Here is a 25011-nt window from a genome sequence, read left to right as displayed (position 1 = left end):
GCCAAAAGGGATTCATTTAGTCCAAAGAGAATCTTTTCCTGTTCTGAAATTAAATCTCTCAGAACAGTTTGAAACAAGCAAGAAAAAGAACAAGTGAACATTACTTATTTTTTATTGTGTTTATGCCTATTTTTTACCATCAGTTTATCCTTATATGATAAAAAAAACCTGTTACTTGCGAAGCAGCTCTTGTTCACCTTCCTGGTACTTTCTCAAACAGGTATGACAAGAACTTTTGTTGCAACAGTGAAAAAAACTCTCAAAGTTCAAAGAATTTAATAGTTTGAAAAACAAGTGATTAAAGCATCTGTGAGTTTTCATGTGTATATACAGTTTGTGATTAGCACAGGAATGATTGATTATTGGTTGTTAATTTAGAGCTTTATTTCAGTCTCTCATACAACTCTTATTACAATTTCCGTGTCAGAAATTCTGACAAAGTACAGTTCCAGGGGCTGCAGTGAAGCTTCCTGATAGCAGATAGCTGGCCCTGATCTCTTAGCAGATAGAAAGTTCCAGTAGGCTGTAATCACCTAAAGAGTCAGTATCATTTGCAAGCACAAAAAGATTTGCATTGACTGTCTATGCGTCTGTAGAGGAGCAAAGGTATGCCTGTTTGGAGTAGTTATCAATATTTGAGTAATGCTTTTTGTTCATGGAATTATATTAAACTATTATTAATATTTATTTAGTTTTATTAAATTCTTTTATTTGGAAAATAGGAACTTAATCGTGCTTTTTTTGTTTGCCTACGTGACTGTTCTCTTCTGATGGAATAAATACTACATCTCTCTATTTTTCTGCACTTATACCATTAGAAGCTTTCTATCAGTTTTGACCAATGTACCCTGTGTTTTCCAAATCTCCTGACCTACACCTCCTTTAATTTCTATGTCACTCTCCCTATCTTCTTAATAGTGTAACAGCTATGGCATTCTGATGATAATAGAAGGGACTTTATATAAATGCTTTGGTGACGTAAAATAGGGGCATTTGATTTGTGGTGGCTCACTCGAAAACAAAATGAACTCTCTTTTGTCCTTTACATACAGACTAGTATATTTGACTCTAATTGCTCTGAAATTGTCTGATTTGTCAGAAATCACTGGTATCACATTGCTCTGAAAACTGTATAAAGCACATCCTGGTGGAAATGAATGTCTCACAAATTCATCAGTTAACTGACCTATTCTGTTACTTCAGGTCCTCAGGACATCTAAAATAGCTGGCCTTCCAGCACTTTACTTTCTCTGAAGTTCACTTTCTGAGGTTCTGTCACTACAAGGCTTGGATTCTGAGAACGGGACAAGAGAAAAATAGAGAAGTTTTGACTTTTGTTTAAACCCCGGCTCCTTCAGCCCGGCTTGGAGAGATGAGCACTGTGGCACAGAGAATGGAAAAGATACTCTACATGGTGTTGCACCACTTCTGTCACACAGGCTGTTATAGACTAATTTAACAAATGCATGTCTACATTCTGTTCACTTGATTGGAAAACTAAGGATGTGTGCTGTAATCAAAACAAGCATATGAAAGAACATCTGACATAATGAAGAGCTTCTCCCTTTTTAAACTAATATTTTTATTGGCTTAATTACAGTGTAAAACACTCATTGAACAGGCAAATGAAAATTCAGTACTGATGGGACCCCCCCAAAAAATCTAGCAAATCAAACTACATTACAATCTATAAGATAACTGATTTTCAGAAATTTTACAGTTAAAAATAATAACATCTCACTAACTCACTTGGGACAATTAAAACCCCAAACAACTAAGATGACATAATGATTCATATGACTTTATTATGTTGTAAAAGCTTTTACAAATTTGTTCTGCACTGTGGAGTTTACATGATTGCCAGTTCTTTTTACTGTATTTATCAAGTTAACATAATTTTATACAGTAGCTAAGTTTTTTTTTATCACAGTCTTTTTTAGCCATAGAGCTTTGAATCTGGTTAACCTCTTCTATTAATGGTGGTGTTTTATTTCTTATCTTCTTTGTTTTTAACGTTGAAATTCTATCAATGTCGTTCTATTATCTTTTTTTTCCAATCAGACACATATGTGTGGGTTAATATACATGTTTTTATATATATTCAGTTACATAAAAAAATATAGAGGTATTTATTCTATATATTTTAGGGAATTCAATAGACTGATGTACAAAAACAAAGCTTCCAAGTAGAACCCAGAATTCTAAGTGGTAGAAATTAATGAAGTACTCCTGTGGCCAGTGGTATGAGTTTTCAAGAGAAGAAAAGTCTCAAAAACCATAATTTCTTACAGTTATTAGTATTGTGTTTGGTATAATAAATATATTTACACTTATATTAGGTAATTACATGGAAACCTATTAACTGCAGATCAGTTAAAATTAAAATCATATATCAAAATGAAATAATTTTGTTACAAACTGAAGCAAAAATCATTGGCTAATAATTTTCACAGTCAATTTAATTTATTGCCTATAGCATTATTGTCCTTTCTAGATGGGTATAATCACTGGACAAGTGTTTTAAAATATTGTTTTTCTGCTTTTAATTTCAGGGAAGTTGTGTTATTTCAAGGTCTGGGGTAAATTACTCTGTACATTACAGTAGAAAGACAAATTATGTCAAAGAGCATATATTCGAGTTTTGGTTTGTTTTGATAAATCACAACATTAAAACTTATTTTGGAAGAAAAAAAATTTGAAATCTTTTGAGAGTTTTTTTCTTTATTTTTTGGACACTGAACTGCTGATGTTTCTTCCAGACATCCTTGCTCTCCTACTTAACAACTGGGATTTAATAATATAATCTGTAATTAGCAATGGAATAATTTCAGTTTGCAACATTGGGAGAAACAGAGGGACAAATAAGGGGAACACCTTGGAAGAATACCACAGCAGCTGCACACTGTGCAATTGCATTTGTAAAATACATAAAAGGTCACTTGGCTGAGCTATAGTCCTCTTTGTAAAATACAATATGTCCTGTTTCAGGAACCGGGGCCAGATGTACATCTCAAGCAGAATTTGACCCTGTTAGTTCAAGGAAGCTGGAACAAAGACTTTACAGAATTCATGCTTAAAATTCAGTGTAGCATGCAGATTTTAATTTAAGCAGTTGGCTACTTACAAATCTACAGTTTTAATTACACCAATCTCAGATGAATGAAAAAAGATATCCTAAGTAGTGTTCTAGCAGTATTCTAAGCAAAAAATGTGAATTAAAAACTAACAAAAATTTTCAAATTCTTTAATTTTTTTATATAGGCCACAAAAAAAGTACAGCTGTTAGTATCCTTAAAATACAAGCACAAATAGAATCTCTACTTTCACTTTTCTATAGTAGAAGTAAGTTTTGTCTAATTCATTGAAATGTAATTATTTAATACGAACACTTTGCAATCCATGCAGAGATTTAATGTCTGTAAACATGATAATTTGCAAAAGATAATGGAATAAACATCTAAATCCTGTTACTAGAGAGAATGTTTATGAATTTTATATTTAATTTTAAACGTGAAAAATGTGAGTGAAGGTACCAGCAAAAAAGAAGTCATAATATTATTTTCACTAACATGGAAAGACACACTCCCTCTTTAAGAGCAGAAAACCAAGTCAGGATCCAGTATTGAAACACAACATAATAAATGATCAACGTAACCTCATGGTTGTGGATACAGACAAACATTGTCAGCCTCTCCAACTGCTTTAATTTCAGGCTTATCTAAATAAACTGCCTGGTATTCAACCCTCCCTCTGCAGTACCCAGTTTAATTCAAATTTATAATATATAAACTCTATATACTTTAGTGTTTCAGGGGGAAGTTTACTGTTTTACTGTTTAAACCTGGTCTTTTAGAAACTTAGCATGTCAGTGATTATTTTATGTCAGAAAGCAATAAAGATTCTCAGGTCACGTTAGGTACATTGAAATTATTATAAAAATTGCCCACTGTCTTTGGCATCAAGATTTTACCCTGTGTTACTTTTGTCTCATACCTTTATGCATATTTTGAACAGTATTGATTGCACTGTGGAATCTGTTTGCATCTTGCAAAAATCCTGGTTTGCAAAATGGTAAATTGTAATGTGATGAGCCATAAAACTAAATTTAATTAGTATTTTTCATTCCAGGTCAATCTTTTCTGAGAAATTTGCATATTCAGATCTGCTTGTACTGACATCACGGTGAGAGCACTGGCCAGTGTCTTCAGTCTTTTTCCTTTTTGGTCCTTAAGTAGATTTCCAACAAAGGTGATTTCAACCATATAATTAACATTTGCATTATCAAAGACATTTATTTGAGGAAAAGCACAAAATAGTTTTTCAGACCAGTTTTTCCCAGCATTATGAAATCAGCCCTTTAACATTTTCACACCAGTATTTGCTGATCAAAAAGGACGTTCTTACTGCCCTCTGATCCTTGATTTTTTGATTCAAACTATGCTAGGCCCTAACCCTGTACAGTAAGTAGTTCCATTACATAAATTCACATCAAGGTATTCAAGCCTGTGTTCAAAGCAGCAGAAACCTGTTTTTTCCAGTCCTTTCTCATCTTCACTAATCTTCAAAATAGAAAGATAAAGTACAAATACCTCTTAATTTATATTTGGAGGAAAAATATTGGAAAAGTCTTGTCAATCTTTTTATCTCTCTTTTATCTAGTTGTGATCCCATGGCCTGTGTATATTGTAAACAATTTAATCAGAGATGTTTTGGCTTGGTTTGGTTTGGGTTGGGCTTTTTCCCTAATTGCTTTGGAGTTCTTAAATTTATTTATTCTTATCCAGAGTAACGGCTTCAGGATTTCCCATAAGAAGGCTGAGACACGAAAGATGATACATCAGGAAATGAAAACTTAAATGTCCCGAAGGAAAATGTGTTTCATTTGGGGATTTAGAGCAGATGTTTACATTTTTGCTGTTTTTGAGGAATAACATATGTCTCTTGCATTGATTTGTTTATCAAATAGTGATATAGAATAAGATTGTTCCTGTAGTTTCTAATTAGAAACAATACAGAGGTTTAGATACTAGAAATAGGAAATAAGATCCATTACAAACTTCAGAATAAAGGAAAAAGAGCTCCTTCAATTTATACTTCTGAGATTTTTTTTTTGGTTTTTGAGAATAGTCCCATTTTGTAAAAAATCCATGAATAAAGTAAAGCCTAAAAAACAAAAAACATCTTCATGACCTTTAGAATTGTATCATGTTGGGCTGGAGATTTGCCTTCTCATTGAGCAGAAAACTGTGGGTCTCTAAAGAGACTCATAAGGATTGCCAGGTCAGAAAAAGTTTCAACCATGAACATAGACTGTCTCTGTGCCAGAGCCCAATGGTTCAAGTTTTTCTCTTGCTGAAATTCTTGTCAAAACACCTAGTGCATCCCAAGCTAATACTATTTTGGGGAATATTTTCACATTCTTTTTTGAGAACCGCAAATATCACCAAACCAAGTGACAAAGTGCCATAAAATTTTGTCTTTGTCTCTTTTGTTGTTTGTGAATCTCAAGTCTTGAGAAACAGCTCTGAAAAGGTCGTGGTACTCCCTATGCTCCACAGGTGTCAAACCCTTTCTTCCCTTCCCTAGAGGAAATTAAGGTTTATGCGTTGGGAATACCCTATAGGTTTATTTTGTTTGGTTCTTTCTTTGTTTTTTTCCTCCCTGTTTTGGTCCAGAGAAAGCACAGTGTCTCTTGAAAAGCAAACATATAACTATTTTGTGGATTTATCCTAAGTGTTTATCCCATTTTTCTGTCATTCATAACTAAGAGACCACCAGCAAGCTTAGCACAACCTCTTGGCCTTCATTAACCACATTGTAAGTTACCCCTCGTGAAAAGTCTTTCCTTCTTGTCTTATTCTGTGTCACTTAATGGGTTAAGTGCTTTAGAAAATTGGATATTTTAAAGAAGTAGATTATCCATTCATGGCTGCTTGTGTGCTTTCTCCCCACTTCTGCTCCTTTCTTTTCCTTTTCAATGTAAGATAGAAAAGAACAAAGGGACTTGAAAGAAAGTCAGGCTAATCAGGTTGAATCCCTTTTACCTCAGATATGCAGGAGTTAAATTCTGCAATTCAGGCTCTGAAGCTGTTCAATAAATTGAGAAGTGTATGTTGAGGGGAGAAGATGGGGGGAAGCCAAGGAGAACATTCTTTTATGGTGTTTTGCAGCCTCTGGGAAAGGAAAGCATAGCCCTCTCAGAAGAGTCAGATTAGTGCTCTCCTTCAGGCACCTCATCTGGAGAAATTTTTCCATGGCTGGCTATAATCACTGTCATCTGGAAAAGAAGGGAAATGCTGTATTTGTAATGAACTATATGATTAATTTGGAGCTGTCCAGCAGGGTGTGGGCTCATTGACAGTTTTTCATTCTGATGCAGCCACTCTTCCCTCAGTAGTAAACCAATTGAGATGATAGGGAATGGCAATTGTTAATGCTGTGTGGTTTACATAAAACATGAATGTGGTACCAATGATAAGATTGCTTGAACAGTGAAAACACAGAAGAGGATATGGACATTTGTTTCTAAGAGTTTTCAGATCATTGTGCTTTTGTACTTTAGGCAGGGAAGGAGATCCAGTGATTTAATCACGACAATTAATCTGTTCTAAGAATAAGAATGCGCTGGATGAGATTTGATTTTGTTCTTATTGCTATTTAGTTATTATCTTTATGAACACCCTAGAGAACTCTGTTACCTTAGTTTTCCTCACATCTCTAATACTTTACACAGTTAATTCCACTTTTCATCACCAGCCTAGTGAGAGAGGGGAACAATTCAAATAGATTTTTTTATTTAATACAGTCATGATCATATTGTTTTGCCTTTTCACACAGAGAATTATATCTTATTCCCCAATTTTCCAAATGTAACAGATCATAAATAGTCTAAGTACAATTCAGCAAAGTTTTCACTGTAACATTGCTACAGGTTTAAAACCTCTCTTTTGCAAATAAACAGGATCATATCTTTTGTAACCAGGATCACTGCAACAGATGTGATGTTTCTGTAATAGCAGGGGTGAATTATTATTTGAAAATATCCTGATACAGTAACACTTGATAATGTTATTAAAAATCAACACAATTAATATTCTACAAGCTAGGTGGTTTTGAATGTCAAGAATAGAGATTATAATGCTGTAATGAAAATGAAAATGTTTTTCATTTTACAGATGGATGAAGACACACAACTTCTACTAGAGCACTGCTGTATAAAATTTCTGGACTTTTATTGAATTTGCCACTCTAAAGTTAACAAAACATCAAAATTCTTTGAATGATGAAAATAAATTTTAGGGAAAGAAAGGGAAAAAAATTCAAAATATCATGCTTTAAACTATTTCATCTTTCTAGAGTTAAGAATTTAGGCATTGTCTTCCATTTGACTTAAGTTTCCCCTCACTGGGTCTCCTAATCTTTGGCTTGTTGCAAAATTACCTCTAGGTACTCAGAGCAATTTTTGCTGGGCAGTTTAAACCAGTGATGCAAACTTAGGAGGTGACAGTCAGGTGGATCATCTCAGGTATGTTTTTCTTTAAGAATAGGTGAGTAATTTTATATATTTGAACAAATTAATTTTCATCAAGATATTTAATGGAGCTGATGGGAATTGATTCAAATTCTGGCAACAGATTTTTACAGTAAAATAATTAACAATTTCTCCCTGTCACTGTATTGTCTTCCATGCTTACCACCCTCTTCAGATGACATCTCATCCGCCACAACATAATGCAATATCTTTAAGCAAAGTTTACAATACCTATTTTGCAAAATGAGACTGTTGAGGGAAAAATATTTCAGGCCTCATTGTTTCCCATAAAATGCAGGAATCTTTAAGAGGGTGTTTGTAAATATTCATTCAAAACCAGCAAGGCCTGTGTGTACACATATTAGGTATTATTCAGTATTCCATCCAGAAAGGCTGACCACTACTTATTCACAGAGTACTATTCAAACTTAGTAGTTTCAATTATATGTAAATGCTGAAGCATTTGGTCTTTAACTTTATTGTGCCTTGAATGTCAGTGAGCCAGGACAGATTTATTTTAAACTGAATTGATGATTTTACAACATACAGGATATTTGATACTTGAAACCAATTATCTCTATAGGAAAGAACAGTTTTTAAAAAATTAAAGAATACAATTAGGTTGTCATTCTCATAATAGCTCAAGTACTTCTGCATGGGACTGTACTATGCAGGCTAATTATACCTTAAAAACGTACCTAATACCTGCCTGATATCTCCACAACTATACAACTGTTACTATTACAACATTTATCTTTTTATATTTAGTTTTCAACCTCTCTTAGAATCAGAATCCACTCTTTTATTCTCTTATGAGAATCATGTTTAAAAGTGTGTTTGTAGCCCTTTTACTATTACTTAATTGATGACAACTTGTGGAATTAATCTCAGTCATCTCTTTACTGACTTTGAAGGATTTGGAGAACCTGAAACTTAAAGAATCTAAATATTTTAATTGCTCCCTTATCTTCTTTCTGCTTAATCTGTAATAAAGCTTTCAGACTAAATAATTTCTCTTCCACCAACCAAAGTACTCTAAACCAAACCTTGGTTTACTGTAAGAGTTGTTGCAATGTTTCTTGTAAGTGTCAGATGACACCTGAGATCTGTTTTGTATACTGAGAAAGCAGCAGAGAATTTACAGTCTAAAAACCCCAAAGCCATCATTATGATATCTTAAGAGGTTGCCAAGAAGGAGTTGAAAGAGTAGGGAATTATATTCATGAATGGATTTTGGAACTTATTAATCATGATAAAACAGTATTAGAAATTTATAGACCTCTGAACATTTTTTAGAATCCTTTTTTTCAGCATCTAACAAACCAGGGAAGCATTCAAAGTCTATAGGAAACTGCATTTTTCCTAGTGGTCATATGTATATAGCTATTCAGCTGTATTCCTCAAAGCCTCTGACCCATACCTGAGCTGCAGTGGGATTCTCATATTGTCTATTTAATTCTAGGAATAGCGCCAATGGTTCTTTCAAAGCAAGGCTAGTAAAAAAGCAGGGAGATGAAGAAGTTAATCTAATCTACCCCCTCGTGTCTGAAGATCTATTGCCTAGATCTCCCACCCAGGCACTGGTAAATGATAGTTCACTCATGTCCTCTCCCCAAGACAGGCTGATAGTTGGAAGGCAAATTTTATGTCACGTAGAGCAAATGTTTTGTAGAAGAATCTAATGCTGAAACCTTCCAACGATAGAAGTTTTTCAGGACACCAAGGCAACTCTTCTTGAATAAAGTAGACCTTAAGTACCACAAAGTACATGACTTCTGAATGTGTATTGATTTTTGGGTGATACATAAAGCCTTAAACTATCTTAAACTCTGGGTCTATCTTTCTAACTTAATTTCTACCTTACCTTTCCAGCTCATTATTTATTTTCCCGTCCACCTTTTGCTCTTCACATCCAAATGCTTGTAATGGGACATCCAAGCTGGGCTCTAGTCTTGGCTCAGTGGTCCCCAGAGGTTCTGGGGACTCGCAGCAGTCCCTGTCACAAGCCTGAGCCATTCCACTCAGCCCCTGTGGGATGCTGGCTGTCAGAGACTACAACTGCAATTTGTGCTGAAACGGATAGCAAAAATTGTCAGTTGCAGAAAGATTTCTACAAAAACCATATTATTAGCAATGTTATCTATAATTTTCTTCGTATCTACTCTTTTAACATCTCTTAACTTTAATAAAGCTACCCTAGTAGTAGCTTCAAAAGACATGGGAAAGAAAAAATAAGAAAACTAGCTGAGGACTTGCTTGGAGAAGATCAGAGGATATCTGCAATTAGAGGAGGTAGCAATAAGAGGAAAATATCAATGAAAAGATTTTGCAACTTGCAACATTTCAGAGATCTAGTCTCTCTCCACCCTAACAAAATCCCACACCCAAATGTCATCAATAGGGCTGAATGAGTAAAGCTGTGGAAAAATGTTTACACCTAAGGTGAAGAAATAAAATTTTATACAGAGATATAAACAAATATAAGACCATTAATTATACACTCAAAAACATACCTTATTCAAACAGAATCACAGAATCAGGTTGGAAATTACCTTTAGGCACATTGAGTCCAGCCATTAACCCAGCACTTCCAAGTCCACCACTAAACCATGTCCCCAGGTACCATCAACTACATGTTTTTAAATGTAATGGTGATTCACCACTTCCCTGGGCAACCTGTTCCAATGATGGACAAGCCCTTCTAGAATTTTTTCCTAAAATTCATTTTTCTGTCTCAGCCTGAGACTTCCTCTTGTCCTGTTGCTTGTTACCCGGGAGAAAGAACTGACCCCTACCTGGCTACAACCTCCTTTCAGGCAGCTGTAGAGAGCGATAAGGTCACTCCCCACCCCAAGACTCTTTCACTCCAGGCTAAACAATCCCAGTTCCCTCAGATGCTCCTCATAAGACTTGTGCTCCAGCCCCTGAATCAGATTCATTGCCCTTTTCTGGACACATTCCAGCACCTCAGCGACCTTCATGTAGTGAGAGGCCAAAAACTGAACACAGGGTTCAAGGTGTGGCCTTATGAGTGCAATCACTGCCCTGGTCCTGCTGGCGACACTCTTGCTGATACAGGCCAGGATGTCATTGTCTTTCTTGGCCATCTGGGCACATGCTGGAGCATGTTCAGCTGGCTATTGACCAGAATCCCCCAGGTGCTTTTTTCCTGGGCCACTTTCCAGTATCTCTGCTCCCAGCCTGTAGCACTGCCTGGGACTGTTTTGACCCAAGTGCAGGACCCAGCATTTCACCTTGTTGAAATTCATAGAACTGGCTTTGACTTATGAACCAGCCTGTCCAGATCCCTCTGTAGAGCCTACACACTCTAGCCGATCAAATTCCACCTTACTTTACAAGGTATAGAAAAAGTTGTTTCTCCTCTACTGGAGTTACAGACTTCTGAACTCTGTTACAGTAATTTTCTCTAAAGTGATATTTTTTTTTGACTAAACAATATCCAGAAATACTGTTTGAGTCTTAGTTTTGGTTGGTTGTTTTTTTCAATAATATTTTTCTAGGTAACTTTTTCCAGCACATAGTTATCCATTTCTGACAGACAGAAGAACCCACGGGCAGTCCCATTCAATTTCCTACTTCCTAGGGACATTCAGGATTTCAGGTTTCCTTCTACTTCGCTCTGCAGTTCCCTGGCCAGCACTTACATGTTTTCTTGATTACCTCTGTAATGTATCTGCATCCAGATTTTGGATACCCTTCAGAATGCCAAGTGTCTAGAAACTACAAGTGGCAGATTTTAAGGCATCTGAGTTTTTTCTATATGTTTAAACAGTTTTGAAATGTTTTAAATACATTTGTGTGTGTGCACATATTTGCAGAACCAGAGCATTTCTATAACAAACAGAAAAAAAGGTATTATTTCCAGGTATCAACTGAGAGCATTGGAAGTATTTATCTAGTCTGCCTTTAAAAGAGGAATGAGTGCAAGGACAACGATACTCCCGAAGTCAAAGGCAGCTGTTCATTATATAAATAATGTATCTATCTATGTTAAAACCAGCAAGAAAGAAAAAAAAAAGTGAGACAAAAATTTCAATTTTATATCTTTAGGTTTGAAATCTGGAAAGCTCTACAAAAAGAAACAAACTGTGCTGAGATCTCAGGGCTCTTCTGTTATTTATTTACATCTGAATCAAATCCCATTGTAATTCTCCTGAGAGCAATTGTTTTCAATTTGCAAATCAGATAATAATAAATCAATGAATACACCATACAAAGGCCCTTAAAATAGCAATGTTCATCACATGAAAATAATTTTATTGGAGCCAGGACCCAATAAAAGAGCTAAGACTAGAATAGATACTGTACTTACTTTTAATTAGACAGAACTCTATGTCTTAAATTACTGAAACTACAAAATTTCTCAAAGTTATGAATCATTTATAGCTTCCCCTCTCTTGGGTCACTAAACACTCACTGTTCATCAAAATATATAGCTGCATTCTTCTGTCATTCCCATAACATTTTCTCTCACTAATGCCCCTTTTTTAGATTATCACCTCAGGGCAGATTCAGTTTTATGTTAGTGAACTTAATGATAAACAGCAGATGTACAGAATACTTTAAATAGAATAGCAAATAAATAATACAAAGTTCTTTGCACATATACATTTGTAAATGATTTTTTTTAACCTTTTGTTCTCAAAAATGCAGGGCATAAAAACGAGGTAGAATCCTCATAACAGATGTGTTCTTGGCTCCAGTTAACTATTCACAAAGGAGAAATATATTTTCATTTCAAATGCAGGATATTAGGTTGTTTCTGCTTAAGGCACATTTAGAGTTTAAGTATTTGCAAGATCCTCATAAGCTGTATTTTGCCTCAGCACTTGTAGTGGCTGGGTTTTTTCAGCAGAAGACTGCAATGAAAATTAATGTATTCTACAAATGCATTGTTAGAGAGAAAACCAGTTTAATTCTGGGATTAATTTGTGTGTCCAGGGTTTCTAAGTCCTTGTATGTGTTTATTTTTTAATTTTTTTTTAAGTTGGCATGCACTAATAAGACAGACATTTAGACTTTGATGCTATTCCAAACAATTGCATCTTATTGTATTGAATAGATTTCAGATATGAGTCTTCAGCCCTCTACTGTGATGAAGATCCTGTGAAGGCATTGCAAAACAGTTGTAAAGGTGGCATAGGCAGCAACAGAGAATTTCCATGCCAGGAAGTTCTTGATATTTCATAAAACTGATGCAACGTACTATACAATTTATCACTTCTGACCATGAAGAAAGAAGGGAATGGCTGGTTGTTCCTTGTATTTCCAGTTAACACTAGGACATCACAAAGCTAAAGAGGCTAAGGACTCCTTTAGGAGTTTCACCCCAAACATTGTATTTTGAGATATCCCGGTGCGTCCCTCAGCTGCAGTCAGTGAGTTTAATAGACTTTTTGAACCAAAAGCCAGATGATGTTTTAGACTCCTCTTTGTGGGCTTCAGAGCTGTCTATTAATTAATGCTGACAATAGTTATTGGAAGTCGTATGGGCAGCTAAACAAGACCTACCATAGGTTCAACATTTCCTCAGTCCTCAAGATTTGATTTCTCTTTTGTAATTGTGGGTATCAGGTGGATAATGGAGGCCCTGAATACTCTACATTACAAAGGAGACAAGGATTTACATTTTACCTACTGAATGGTTTTACTTTCAGCTGTAACAGTTCTTGCATACTGCTTAGTAGTGTTACATCATGTATTTGGAGAATGTAAGAACTTCATAAAATTTACATGAGATTTAGGTTTTGTAGTCCATTGATTTTTGCAAATTGGGTATGTTTATTTGAAGCTACAGGAACAGAAAATTTTTGTGAATGGTACTGCAGTGATTGATCTTCTCTGAAATTTTATTTGAATTTAAATAAAAAAAATTTAAAAGTCAATAGGCTAGCTGTAGGACTGAACTCTGGCGTTTAACTTAAGTCAGAGAAAACAATGTTCATCCAGGCAGAATTAAACAGATACAGAAAGGACAAAGAAGATCATTACCAGTGCTACAAATAAGTTATAGATTGCTTTGTAAGACTACTCCCATATTGAGTCACACCTTCAAATTAATTTGTATCAGAAGATAAGATATAAAGTGTCTGACTTTTTAGTCATATCAGAAAGAATAAGAAGAGTAGCTACTGCCCCAAAACATAGAAGACAATAGCTAAAAATAAGGTAACTTCACTTTTACCCTCAAATAATATAAATACTTGCACATCAGCTATGCCAAATACCATATTTCACACTTGAAAAACTATTTTCTGAAGACTTTGGGTCAGGAAATATGGAATTTAAAAATCCTTTGTTTTCCTTTAAAGATGTTTTTCATTCACCATAAATTAAACAAATACCCAAATAAATTAAACAAATAAAATAAAGAAATATTTCTGTCAAAGAAAGTAAAATTAAAAAAAATTTTAAAAACACAGCAACATAATGAGGAATATGATTTTTTTTTTCAAAAAGATTATGTTGATTTTTTACTCTCCTGAAAGTATGATAAAAGCTAGATATGCATCTATTCAAAATCTTATCTACCAACTTCCCATTGCATTTTCCTAGCTTTCTCTGAATTCTGAATTCTGTCCTACTTTTTATTATACCAATAGAATTCACTGGGACACAGGAGTAAAAGAAATAATTTTCTAATACTAAATAAATATAAATTAATAGATATATCTGCATCCCACCAAAACAACTATGTTCCTTGTTTCCACATAGTTAGAAGTTTTGCTTTAATTTTCAGAAAAGAGTTAGTAATTACTAGTTTATACTCATTCTTTTTCCACCATTATTCTTTATCATTGATATATCCATAGCAAATAACAGAGTAATCTCTAATCCAAGGTCTCCACTTTTCTATCTGTTATTTGAAGGAACCCATTTTGCAATGTAAAAACAACTCCTTTGCAAAGTACACATTTTATTTTAGCAGTATATCATTTTTTTATGACAATCATTGTTACCTGGTGGGGGGAAATATAAATTTCATCATCACTTTAACCAAATTATTTTTATAAAATGGTAGCTCAGGGCCATGAACAAGAGATTTAAGATGAAGAAAATACAGTTTGAGTTTAGACTCTATTGAAAATTTTGAGAGTTGTGTATGGACACAGCCCATATTCTTGGTAAGAGAAGTGTAAGAGAGCATAATAGAAATCTAAATTGAGTTGTGATGACTGACAGCTGTACTGGGAAAGATACTACTTGTACATGAGTTTTCCTGTGGAGGGGCACCTCCTGTTTCCTTTGGCTCTTTTTTCTGGAACACAGCTGAGTGTCCCTGTATAATCATGGTTTATTGTTCCTGAAGTGCTCTTGGAATGATGGAATGATGGAATGATCTGGCAGGTTTTAATTACTTCCGTATATATGTGTATATATATATATATATATATATATATATATATATATATATATATGCACACATACACATTCTAACAGTATTCTAGCATTTCTGTTATATTACAGCATTGCTTACAAGAGTAAAGCTACCTTGGATGGTGTCACAACAGCTCTAAAGTGAGAATGCTGAAAAAGAAGAGTTTGCAGATTCACAGAACAGGCTTGATGAATGTGTAGAGCACATCTTGTGGAGGGTTGAATTTATGCATATAGAGTTCCCAGACTCCTGTGATTTCATTTCTGGATAGTACACATAATTCTAGTGTCTCCAGTCTCAGGCAGACTACCTCCTTCAATGGCCTGTGAGGCAGTTCATGCATGTCTTACTTTTCTTGCATCAAAGTAATTACCAGACTGGTTTAAAGCAATCCTTTCCAGAAAATCTACTTTCCTTGTCATTGTGAACAAACACTTGAGAATTAGCAAAAAGGTCTGCTTCCTCTAGAAAAATCAGATCAGCTTAGACTCTGAAGTATAGTACCTACACACACTCTCTATAATGTATTTAATGAATGAATTTTACTATTCCCTGAGTATTCTTGATTCATAAGCATCTCTGATCAATTTTTTCAGGTTTTTCTAAGTTCTAGATATCTGAATATCTTGTTTGCAGATAATGCCACTCCTTGTGAGAGCTGCCAAAGGGGGAGGACAGGGAAAGTAACAAATCTGATCCTGAATAGACTACTTTTCAAGGATAGAGGGAACACGGGGAAGACACAACCTGTGACCAACAAGAGGCATTAGGCGAGGGGTGCAGGGTAAGGGCTCCCCAATAGAAGCCAACACGGGGAGGGAGCAAACCTCACAACCCAATTCTTCTTTGAGGAAGGGATGAGAGACAGGGAACACTCCAGAACCAAAAGAGTGTGGTATCTTTGACAGACAGGGGTAAGGCAAGGGAACAAGGGAGGTATACAGGTGGATTGACATGTGGATTGATATACATTTTGGCGGGGAAAACCATGGCAAACAACTCAGGATTGAACCATTAGGGAAGCCAAATGGGGTACATAGACTGAACCATTAGAAACTTATAACAAGGAATATCTAAACCTGCTACAGAAGAACCAACTGTAAAATAATAGACTGCCACAGAGGTAGGTCCTTTAAAGATGTGAGGCATCTTTCCTATGTTAGACATCTAGGCCTCACAAAATGCCTGCTTCTTTCCAGTAGTTATAAGTGATGTTTAGGATAATAATTCAGATGAAATCCAGATAGTACCAATATTTATTAAATATTCTCCCCTTTCTTCTTTTTTTTAGTTTTAAATTCAAATTTCAAAGCAACTTCAAAAGATTTCATTGATTTTGCTGATCATGGCCTTCATGTACAGGTTAACATGAATTTTTGTATTGTTCTGCCATTATTTCTATATTGGTGTCTTGGTTTTAGCTGGGATAGGGTTAATTTTCTTTCTAATAGATGATACGATGTGGTAGTTTTTTGCTTTCTTATGAGAATAATATTGATAAGTAGTGTTTGCCCAAAGTCAAAGACTTTTCAGTCTGTCATGCTTTAACAATGAAGAGGTGCCCAAAAAGCTGTGAGGTTTTGTAGCAGAGCTGAACTAGCCAAAGGGATATTCCATACCACAGATCGTTTTCAGTGTATAAATTGAGGAGGAGATGGCTGGAAGGAGATTTACTACTCTGGAATGGGCTGGGCATTGCTCAAAGGATCATGAGAAATTGTATTTTGCAAGACTTATTCTTGAGTTCTCTTATTCTTTCTGTTGCTTTAGGATGATAAAGGTGATAATGATGATGATTATATTTTACTTGATTTCAAAATTTAAACTTCTTATCCCAAACAACAGGTTTTGCCGTTTTAATTTGTGATTGTCCTTCCCTTTCCACTATGGGGTAGGTGTGAGCAAGGGGCTGTGATTACTTATTTTCCATCTGGAGATAAACCATGAGAGAACTTTCTGTCCTCAAGGTGGGGCATAATAGGTTGAGCTAACAACAAATCAGAGCGGAAAGAATTATAAAAAAGTTATAAGCATACTTTATCTTCATTAAATAGTTACTGGTCACATTGTTGATTTATTTTCTCATAAAGTTGGTATGCTTTTTCTTAAAATTACTAGAAGTAATACCTTACTTGCAGTATATGATCCTTGTTGTGCTGTTTAGCACTCATGGGAACTGAGCTAAGGCCATCCCATTGTTTGCTTTGTAACACTGTTTTATGGTATGATAGAATTGAAACTGATCTGGTATTTATAATCAGCATTGCCATCAGTTGTAAGCCATTAATAATTATGCCTTCTCCGAGCCAGCCTAAGGGGGAGACACCTCCTTCCATCTCCACCTTCTCCTCCAGGCTAATTATAACTGCTTTTGAGAATTTCAAATATTCCTGGGATGCTCAAACCAGCATGGTCCTGTTGCTAAGTCTTCTGAAAGTGTTTCAGGTCTTGTTTTGGTTTAATCTATTTAAGAATACTACACAGAGATCTCCCATGAGGCTGGATAGTTGCAAGGTATGTGGAATGTACAGGCAAGTGCCTAGGACACTCATTATCCTGCTCTGATTTTTTTAGTAATAAAATCAGTTAATATCCCCAAGTTCAGTCTGTTTTGCCCTTGACAGTGAACAGTGCGTGATGTCTCCTGGCCTTTAACTCATGAACCTTCCTCTGTATTTTCCGTCCTCTGTCCAGTTGCAGAGATAGAGAGGCTCTGGTGGGTACCTGGCATCCAGGGTACCAGGGAGAATCCACCCCAGTGCCTCTAATCGAACATTCATCATAGACTCTGAGGACATTCCAGCTCTCTTCTGTGTATACCACTGACAACAGCAATGTGTCAATGTTGCATGTGCAACTTTGCAAATTGGTACTGGCAAAACCTTTCAATTTTATTTCCAAAGCCTGTTTTTCTTGAATACCATCACCGAACCTCATGCCTCTAATCTCATTGTCTTCAATCAATAGGAAGCTTGTGTCATTGTGTTTTCCAAGATCATCATCATTGTGACTCTTTTTACATGGGATTTGTGTGCCATTCCACAAGCCTGTGGGATTTAAGTGGAGACCACAAGGAATTATAGTAGATGGTACACATACCTGATTCATATAATTCTCACTGAAAACACCTTTGAGGGATCCTCAAAGCTCAGATTATATATTTGAGTAGTTAATTTTGCTACAATTTTTTTATAGCTTAAAAATCTGATATTCAGCATCTTAGATATTTAGTCACCTAACACTCTAAAAATTAATGTCTGAAAATCACCAGTTTCTACAAGCTGCAACTTTCCAATAAATAATAATTTCTCTCCTATTTTTGTATCATGAGAACGCTGCTTTCTGTTGGCTGTTTTGGAAATTTTTTTTTTGTGTCTTCAAGAATCTGCATAAGATTTTGTACCCATTTTTCCAAGAACTATCCCAGTATTACTCAATATCCAGTTTCTGCCACTCTTCAGAACATGCATATCCTTAAAAGGTAATGTGAGCGTTCAGTAATTGACATTTGTTTTCCCCAAGTTTCAACCATTACTCCTTAAAAAGCTTTAGAAGCTTTTCCGCTCTTGCCAGATGTTCTTCCGATGTTTTATGGAAATGAATGAAGTCATCTGAATATGTGACGATGTCTTAAATTCTCAAAATGTGGTTTAGATCATTTAGTGCCTTCTGAAAAGTCCCTCATGCATTCACAGTTTGAAAGTCATTCTAGAAGACTGAATAATTGACAGGGTGTCATAAATGTGGGATTTTTTTCCCCTTAATATTAACCAAGTGTTTCAGGTTTGTTTTTGTTTTTTGTTTTTTTTCCTTTCCTGATTTGATGATATACAGTTTATCAGTCAAAACCAGAAAACTATTTTGCTCTTGACATGGGGTTTGTCATGGCAAAAACTCATTAGCTATCCTGCCCAGTCTGCGCATTCTGTTTTTCTATATCAGTATTTAAGATCATTCAGGATTTTATTTATGATTACAACTGGGCATTTTCAAATGAAAATAAGTTAACAGAAATATCCTGCAGCAATGTATTGTAATCTTTCAGTGCTATCTGATGCATTAAAATAATTTAATTTCCACATCCTCAGTGCAAATACTGGTGCTGAAATCTTTCACCTATTGGGATCTATGAAACGGCTGTGAATTAAAAATTCACAATTAAATGTACAATGTACAATTAAAAATATTAATGTACAATTAAAAATATTTCAATTAGCTTCTTCACTACCAAAAAGTTCCTAATATGTTCAATCTAATAGAGGAGTTAACAGATGATATTCTTCAAGTTTGTTTTTCTTCCACACTTGGGAATCTTTGACAGACAGGGGTAAGGCAAGGGAACAAGGGAGGTATACTTAATCTGGGGAGCCACAGCTAGGAACTTAGCCCACCAGGATTCTCACATGGAGTATTTTCACATGGGGAAGTTCATATCTTGCCAATGAACACTGACACTCCTCACTAGGGAAATCATGCAGAACCTACTGCCAGCAAAGCAGGGTTTGTTTTTTTCAGCCAACACCTTCCATTGCACAAAGTCTATCAAAGGAACAAAACATCTATTTATCTCCACAATTCACAGGTTTTGACTCATGTAAAGATGCTCCTGACCTCTTGAAGCTGCTTCCATTTACTGCAACATCGATGAGAAAAGTAGGATTTCAGGGCCAGAAGCATATGTAAGCTATACAATGTTGATTTGAGAACTGCATCTCAATAAGCCTTTTACTGAGAAGTAGACTATTCTATGGATGTGAAAGTAGTAATAGAAAAAGAATATTTTCTCAATTTCACTCAGAAATGTATCAAATTTATTGGAAAACTGAAGGTAACATCCAGCCAATCATGGACAGAACCTAAATTATTTGAATTCTGGGTACTTTCCTCCTCACTCTTTCAATAAGACAATAAAGCATCAGTCAAAAAAGCAGTCATTGTGTCACATTGTCTCTCTAAAATAACATGACACAACTCCTTAAGGAGATATTGTATGAAAACTATTTTTAAACTATAGTATTCTGAAACTGAGCTGAAATTGGAGGGTGTTATCAAAATAATTCTGAATTAAATAATAATTCTGAATTATTTATAAATTATTACAATTACTCTTCAGACATTAATGTAGATGTTCTTTTTGATCTGTTGGACAAAGTGTTAATAAAAACCTCGCATAATGGAATACTCTGAAGCAAGGGTAACCCTAAGAGCTTCATTGATATATTTTTATGATTCAAATGTTAATAATAGTATTACATGTACTTTTTAAAATAGGTACAAATCCATTATTGTTTCATCTGATATGGAATCCTAAGTTTTGTTAGATATAGCAGGTCTACCCATATACAATTAACCTGCTAGAGCATACAGAAAGGAAATGACACATTAGACACAGCTGTTAATTAGTCTCGATGCTGTCTCTTTTTGGCCACCTTATTATTACTGAGATTTTGGAAATGTTACTCTTAATTAAGTGTTTCCAGTGTTTCTGTGGGATCTTGAATTGGTTTGATTTTTTAAGTATTAGCATTTATTCCTTAGGATCCCAAGAACATCAGTAACCAGAGGTTGTTTTGTGGATTCTTTAGTGTGAGAGGATTGATCCTTCAGCTATTACTGACTGACAATAAACCAAGTTGTCAAATAGTCTGTGAGTTATTTTGGCAGGAGGCTTAAGATCAGATGATCTTTAAGGTCCCTTCCAACCCGAAATATTCTATGACTCTACAATTTACTTACTTACTTAATTACTTGTTTGTAACTTATTTTTGGCCATAATCCTTTTTTTAGTTTCATGTTTCAGTTCTCATGTTTTACCTTTGCCCTCACCCTTAGATGCATTAAATTAAAAGGGGTCCTGGTGAAGATATATTTGCTTTCTGTTTTGTTTTTTTTTCCCAAGACTGTGACAGTTTTATCTGTGCCTTTAAAATTTCCTGCTTTAGAAATTTTGGAAAAATTATATAACCAGAAATCTCTAAGTTATGGAGTCCAATGCAGTACTAACTGGTACCCAGATGGTTTGAAATGGACATTCCTCAGGCTTCTGAGGGTGTATTTCCAGAAAAAATTATCTGATTGCATCTGCATTTGGAAATTTCAACACAAAGACAAGCATTCATTTTCAGAAGAATGCAGTTTTAGGGCAAAGTCCTCCTCTTGGAGGAGGATATACCAGAACATCAGGATGATAGTCTGTCTTTCCTGTGAATCATTCCCACATCTGCCTTTACCCTTCTCTGAAATACCTTTTTTATTGTCTAGTTACTTTGATGTAGAGCTTAGAGGGCTTGTAGGGCATTGTTTCCCCAGGTCAAAACTTTATGAATAGTGAAATGCAAATATTTTTGAAATATTTGAGATCTACTACACTGCTCAAGTCAAATAATTCTGTGTAAGTGCATATTTCCTTAAGGAAAATTTCACATGATTCACAAAATTTTAGAAAATAGGTGGAATCCTTTTTATCTAAGGTGTGATATTGATGGATTGTGTAAAAAACTTGTTATATAAAAAGTACTTCTTAAGACTAAGAAATTGACATTTTGAATGAGATCATTGAAAGGAACATATCCTCATGCACACCTATTCAATTACCATAGACTTCCAATGTACAGAGAATGTATCTGATTAAAATTTAGGAAGGGATATCAATAAGGGAAAGTATTTACCATGGTCAACAAAGGGTTCTTGGGGCCAAATGAAGTGGTAACAGAATTTGTTGTAATAACATTTATTTCTACATAGTGGGATAAGACTTCTGGAAATATAAATTACCCCATTGAAGTCAATATTTGTTCATTGTGGAAAAAAAATTTCCTGCTGTTCACCAGTAGAAAAAAACCCAATTTAAACCAGCTAAGAAGTTGGTTTGTTGTGATTATAACAGAAATCAATTGTAATGTATGTTAAAAATGTTACATTTGACTGTCGAAGGATGGGATCACACAGACAGTCAAACACATGATCTTATAACAGACATCACAGGGTAAGATTGTGCTGCCTTTTAAAAAATGACACTTAAAAATGTGTTGGAGGAGGATGTTGGCTAGCTTTATTGAATCTAAGCTGAAGAACATTTAAAATATGTGAAGACCTTTAATAATTCTCAGATACTTTTACTGTTAAACTGGTTGTGCTTAGAAATTTTATGACTTCAAAATGGATTAATTTAGGGCACTTCAACTTGAACCTTGAACATCAGTGTTATTGAAAGTATGCATTCTTTTACAGTTTGGGAAACAGAACATGTTTTGTAAGTACACCTTTATAAATTTTGACAAACCAAAATATTATCTTGTCCTAATTTTCTTCATTTTCTTGCATACTAATTTAAAACACTGAAATGTAACTACTGCTGCAAAATATGTTTAGTCGTAGAGATTGCAATGGAATTCAATAATACAATTTTTGAAAATTCTTACATTCTGCTCAGAGGAATTTGTTCTATGTACAGTGCATGAAATGCTTATTTCGTGTGTTTCCTGTAAGAAAAATCACAATGAAATTTGCAGTGAAATTATACCTGCTGTATAAATATGCAAATTTAATGGAAACACATTCCTTCAAGTGCTATGTTTTTAATAGTATTCTGTTCCGTAAATATCAGATAGATGCTAGTTGAATGGGACAAGGATAATGATTAAATATATTAATCAATATAATGAATTTCATACCCATGAACAAGTTAATATAAATGCATGGATATCAGTGGATTCATTGATATTGTTATGCACATACTCACAGGCACAAATAAACTAATAATATATATGCTTGCCACTATGAATCTGGCATGCATGTTTATGTGGGGCTATCCAACCATGGGTAGTATGATGACCTAAATTCTGACTTGTTATGTAATGCCTGAAATTTGACAGAATCTTGTTTCTATCAGCAAATGAGAAATTAAGATATCTTTTACTCTGCCATTCAGTTGTCTATGTCATCAAATACAATTCCTCAGGCTTTAATAAGTATTTTCAAACAAAATTTAAATCTCTCACGAGGTACTTTGTCAGCACTGCAATACTAGGTATGCAGAGAATCACACTCTCTAGATGACCTCCTGATTAGTACACAGTTGTCTTTTTTCTTATTTTAACAAATTTTTTGCATAAGCCTCTCATTGCTTTAGAAAACACACTTCTTTATGTGACTTATTCATCACCAGTACTACATAGGCTTTCTGAAGCTAATTTTCTCAGTTTTTAAATAAAATATGAAGTAAAACCCACCAGAAAATCCAAATATGTAAATATTTATGCAAATAAGGTCATTTGACTTTGTACTGAGGCAAAAGAGAAGAACAGAAAACATATACATTAACTGGCTCTGCTCTCATGGCACTAATCTTCAGAAGAGGGATCAAACAAACAGCTGGGGACCTCTATTCCATAAACCACATTCACAGAAATATTTGTGTCTATGTTGACAGGGTTTCAGAATATATTCAGACTACTTCAGCTGATTCAGTTACTGCTGTTTATCAAGTTATGTCTTGTGAATCGAGTCAAGGTTAATTAGCATTCGTGTACCTTCCTTTCATGGCTCTGCAAATGAAATGAGATACTTTTTTAAAGTGATGTTAAGTACATTAACCATTTCTTAAGGTTAAAATTCATAAGAAAGCTGGTCAATTGACAAATAATAACATGTTAGACTGCAAAAAAATATAATTATTTCAATCATGTGAGCATATATTTAAAGTAGTGAAATAGGAATAAAGATTAAGAGTTAAGCAGAAATTGAACCAACAAAGCTTTAATTTTTAAAAGCAGAACTGACAAGCACAAGCATATGGGATTAGCTTAGCAAATTACTATGTCATTGTAGCTAGAGCAATTGCAAATGCAAAAGCAAGTTATTCAGACATAGAAGTGATGGAAAACTATGTTGCATTGCACTGCCAGTTTTTAGTCTATAATTATGGATATGAAGAATAACTGTGCTCCGGTATAGATATGCATCATCATTGTTTAAGAAAACTTGCTTTTACTAAAATGATTTATTATTTCTTTTGGCATATGCAAACAATAAAGAGAAGTTATCTTTCATATTTATGATGTCATCAGAATTATTTTGGCTATGATGACTTTGGAGTACTTGGGCAGGCTTATCAGTTCCAGGCCTGGCAATAACACCATTAGGGCCTTTGTCAGAAAGAAGACATTGAGGGCAACAAACAACCTGTAGTGCATTATTGTTTGTATGCCAAAGGGCCTTTCTCGTGTTCTCTAGTGTCAGGATTTATATATTCCAGCAGAGGATGGATGAAAGACACTCACTGCAGAGCACATTGTATCACATCTCAAGAGGTAAATCTACATGCAGCTACTTCTTGTTTCATTGAAATAAATAAATTTTCTGTCAGCACTTTCAAGAAACTTAGTGCTTTGCTAAATTGCTTATATTGAGACAACTGCTACTTTATGAGTGACTTTAGTACATGGATGCAGCTTCCACTTTAGAGGGGAGTGGGTTTCTGTGTGTTCTTTGCCATATTTGCAAGGTCCATGCAGAAGTCTTGGATATTATCCCTACTATGCCAGCCGAAACCAGGGTAGATACCTGGACCTTTGCAAGTGGCACTGAATGTGTTATGTGTAAGTAACTGAATTAAGCCTATGATGTTTTTACCTATCTGAAATTAGACAGGAAAAGAGAGTACTTTTCCTTTAAACGCTTTAGGAAGATGATTCAGGTTCTAAGTGTAGATACAGTAGTATCTTTGCCTGTGTGGTCTGGGATGTTTAGTTTACACTGTGATCAAAATACAAATGTAATTAAATAAGCCAGTAGAGGCTGGAGAAATATTTAGCTCACCCCAAAAAAGACACCTACATGTTTTAAACTGGAAAGCTACCTGCCTCTAAATTACTGTATTAGCTGCGTGCCTGCTGAGTTGATACATATGCATGATGTGTAACAGATGTCTTCAGGCTGTCACTGAATCCTGCTGAGTTTATTCTACACTTGGGGGCATGGAAAAGACAGAAACAACTAAAAACAGAACTGTGTTTAATTAATGGATCACTATGCTACAACCTATCTTTCTATGATAAGTAATGCATGAATATTTCAGAAA

This window comes from Taeniopygia guttata, chromosome 1 (genome assembly GCF_048771995.1).
Source record: "Taeniopygia guttata chromosome 1, bTaeGut7.mat, whole genome shotgun sequence".
Lineage (NCBI taxonomy): Eukaryota > Metazoa > Chordata > Aves > Passeriformes > Estrildidae > Taeniopygia > Taeniopygia guttata.
Note: the sequence above shows the minus strand (reverse complement) of the source record.